We start from the raw sequence: 4,153 nt of genomic DNA, 5'->3' as shown, positions 1-4,153 counted from the left end.
TACTTTTCTTCCACTGCCTTTTAGAGTGTAGGCAGTAGTCAGCCACCTGTGATTTAAATGAGCTTGTTTTCTGCTGCACTGGAATAGAACAAAGACAAGCTCCCACCACTGTTTTAGCTGAGGGGCACTAACAGAGGGGCCCAGGTGTAGGCATTGCATTTTCTGCATAGCTTTGCATACACTACACAAAGAAGAGATTTCTAGCTCTTCACCCATTCAGTGTGAGGGAGAAGCAACATGAGAACAAGGACCTTTTACTGATTGTCACATAAGGCTTCAAGATATGACTTAGACATAAACATCATATTTAATATGTAATGGGTGAGAATTTAAAAATCATATATAATTCATGACTGTAGTGATAGGACAAAGAGTAATGGGTTAAAACTTAAACATGGGAAGTTTAGATATTGGATATAAGGAAGAAGTTCTTTACTGTTAGGGTGGTGAGGCACTGGAATGGGTTGTCTAGGTAACCTGTGAATGCTCCATCCCTGGTGGTGCTCAAGTCCAGGTTAGACAGAGCCTTGGGTAACATATTTCAGTGTGAGGTGTCCCTGCCCATGGCAGGGGGGTTGGAACTAGATGATCTTAAGGTCCTTTCCAACCCTAACTATTCTATGATTCTATGATCAGCAGCATCTGCAAGTATATGTATATACAGGTAAGTAGGCAATATATACAGTCTTTTGTGAGTAGTAAGCAAATTATACTTTCATCTAATAATTTATTGGCTCAAACTTTTTTATCACATTTGCACAAAACTTAGAAATAGATCTCTTTAAAACGCTTTCCTCTTTTCTGTTATCAGTTAAGATTTACTTGGACGTGTGCATCTATAGAATAACAATGGTTGCATTTACACAAGAAGACCTGACAGTTACCTGGTATTATGCTGCAATTCGTGGCATTTGCTTGTTTCTGTTGCACAACACCATACTGGCTGACAGGTATAACCTTTAAATGATCCTTCAGCACATCCTTCTTTGTTTCTTCTGGCTCAGTTCAGAGCTGGAAACTAAGCTCCTATAGCTTTAAACTAACTCTGGCTGGATCAAGATCAGTTGTGTTCTTGTATTGACACATGGCTGATGGCACTCCTGTAACAGTCACAGTTTATGTCCTTCTTGGGTAACTTAACATTTTAACCCCTTTCCTTATCGACTCAGCTTCTCTCTAGTGGCAGACTCTCTAGAACATCTGACTATGCTAGTTTGTCACCTAAAATTTATACTTTAAAATTATTTCATGAGAACGACTCTTCTTTAAACCATAGCACTCTAAGTATCTTCCAGGGACAAAGTCACTGTTCTGAGTGTGGATTATAGTTTCAGCTGGAAAATAAGTCTAGGATAAAAAAGTAACCTGTTTCTTTTTGCACATACCTCATGTTTTTCATACTTCACTGCTGCCATAAAGAGAAAGAAGTCCTTGAAATACATACACTGGTATGTGTCATTAGGAAAATTATTTGATACATTTCAAAAATATGTTTCAAATGGCCTGTATCCTCTATCCAATGAAAGTTTTCATGTTCTGTTGCTGCTTTTGTTTTAGTTTTATTGCAGCCAGCTTGCTTTCTCTGGAAACGTTTGCATGTTGCACATTTCCAGATACCTCATCTGAAACCCGATAAGTAGTTGCTACCAGTTTACTGGTAACTACCTGTCCTGGGTTCAGCAGTAGCAGTCATTTTTTTATCCTTCTTAGTAGCTGGTGCAGTGCTGTGTTTTTGATTTTCAGCCTGGGAACAACACTGATAACACTGATGTTTTTAGTTGCTGCTCAGTAATGTTTACTCTGACCAAGGACTTTGTGAGTCTCATACTCTGCCAGGGAGGAGGGGAAGCCGGGAGGAAGGAGAAACAGGATGCCTGACCCAAACTAGCCAAAGAGGTATTCCATACCACAGCACGTCATGCCCAGTATATAAACTGGGGGCAGTTACCTGGAAGGGCTAGATCACTGCTCGGGTCGGGATGGGTGTTGGTTGGCAGGTGGTGAGAGGTTGTATTCTCTTCCCCTGTTATTTCCCTTATCATTATTATTATTTGTGGTAGCAGTAGTGGTTTGTGTTATACCTTCATTACTGGACTGTTCTTATCTCAACCTGTGGGAGTTACATTCTTTCGATTCTCCTCCCCATCCCTCCCAGAACCAGGGGGAGGAAGTAGGAGGAGTGAGAGACAGACTGTGTGGCTGACTGAGTTTAAACCATGACACTACCACAGTGGAATTTCAGATTTTTAAATTGTCATAGTGTTAATTGAATTGTTCTTGTTATTGTTTTTAATATAGAAAGATTAAGCAATTACAAAGAAGTCACTGGACTGTATGTTTTCACATTACTCCAACATATTTAGATTAAAAAGGTATGTTTAGTGAAACTGACAAAGGCATGCTTAAATAGAGTTTAACAAGCAAGTGCTCTTCCATAACTTCTCAGCACATCTGTTACTAAACAATGGGAGGTAGATCACATCCCTGTAAATCTTCTGTCAATGTATTACTTGTAGAAATATTAAATCTGAGGAAAGTATTTTCTACAAAGTAGAAATTGCAACTACCCCAACTGCCCAAAGAGATATTTCTTCTGAGACATGTTCAGATGACAGACAGCTTGGAAGCACTACTTCAGCTCTGTGTTGAAAGCTACACTTATTGTGGTAAATCAAAAGTAATAACGGTAATGAAGAAACATCATAAAGGAGACTGCAAACAGACAGAGGAATTAGGATACCAGGTTCTTATACTTTCTTTGCCATTTTTCTAACCATGCAGCAGAATTTTACACAAGTAAATAGTTTTCTATAATTGTGCTGTTTATTTCATGCAGGACCAACTAATGATGGGTTATCTGTAGTCACAAAATCTCATCAGAACAAATTCTGTACGAGCAGTGACTTGTGACACACAGACCTAGCATGTTCCCTGAGACAGTGCCATGAAGGGATCAGGGCAGGGAAAGGAGTCTTGTAAAGAAGAAAATGCTGTTCATCAGGGTTAGCTATTATACTCCAGGAGATATATTTTACAAAATTCCTTATTCTGCTTGTTAATAGCATAGCTTGCTAATGAAGTACCCTGCCACCTGTGTGAAGAAATGGCAGTATATTATAAAAGACTATTATTGTTCCTCTAAGAAAAGATATTCCTTGTGCTTGTAGTTTCAGTTGGTACTGAATATTTCCTGGAGCATGTAATATCCAGGTTATGCCTGAAAACCATTTTCTGAATCAGTGAAAAGTATCAGACTGGAAAAATTTCATTTTGCTTAACTGGCTAGCACTGACTTAATTCTTACTCACCAGGAGCCCAATTTGTCTTGACGCAACATCTATTTCCAGTAAAGACACCATCAGAATTACTGTTGCCAAGAAATAAAGACTGAATTGCACAGTGTTGCATGAATTATTTTTCAGTTTACTTCACAAAGTTTAGGGCAGCGTACCCTGCATTTTGTTTATATTAGATGTATGTAACTGTATGGACCAGATTCACTATTTTACACCCATTTTTTTGAGCTCCCTCAGTACAACAAACCTGCCATGAATCTACTCATTTAACTAACTAGTTAAGACATGTCTATGAGGGTTTTATGCATATGGAATCATCAAAACCAGTAAAAGCACATGGGTAAATCTAGACCAGAATCCACTTACATTCCAGGCCAATTTCAAAGGCAAGGCAATCCTACTATGCCTTACAAGGCATAAATTTTGCCTTAAGGCATAAGTTTATGCCTTACTTACCTGGCAGGGGAGACACCATGATCAAGCAGGTGGTTTTCCCAGGGCGAGGATCATCCCTTGCCCTCCAGGTGTGCTGACCCCTGCGATTTCCCCAAATGCGGGAAACTCGACTGCATAGTTTGTGGTAGTGGGGAACTGCATTTTTTTTTTTATTTCTTTTTTTTTTCAGGTTGGGCAGAGAAGAGATTCAAAGCAGCCCTGCAGAGAAAGACTTGGGGGTGTTGGTTGATGAGAAAATGAACATGAGCCGGCTTCAGTGTGTGCTTGCAGCCCAGAAAGCCAACTGTATCCTGGGCTGCATCAAAAGGAGCGTGACCAGCAGGTCGAAGGATGTGATCCTGCCCCTCTACTCTGCTCTCATGAGACCTCACCTAGAGTATTGCGTACAGTTCTAGTTTTCT

The 4,153-nt window shown here is 39.8% G+C and overlaps 1 non-coding gene across 1 annotated transcript; it reads left to right on the top strand.

Annotated features, from left to right (window-relative positions):
- The first annotated feature begins 3,744 nt into the window (after window positions 1-3,744).
- On the top strand, window positions 3,745-3,912 carry LOC134168712 (U1 spliceosomal RNA). Its single transcript, XR_009966642.1, has one exon. It is a non-coding gene; the product is annotated as a U1 spliceosomal RNA (small nuclear RNA).
- Window positions 3,913-4,153: the final 241 nt, after the last annotated feature.

The sequence above is a fragment of the Pezoporus occidentalis genome, unplaced genomic scaffold (genome assembly GCF_034315485.1).
Source record: "Pezoporus occidentalis ecotype Australia unplaced genomic scaffold, CSIRO_AGI_Poc_V1 ctg32, whole genome shotgun sequence".
In the NCBI taxonomy this organism is placed as follows: domain Eukaryota; kingdom Metazoa; phylum Chordata; class Aves; order Psittaciformes; family Psittacidae; genus Pezoporus; species Pezoporus occidentalis.
Note: the sequence above shows the minus strand (reverse complement) of the source record. Positions and strands in the feature narration are given on the sequence as shown.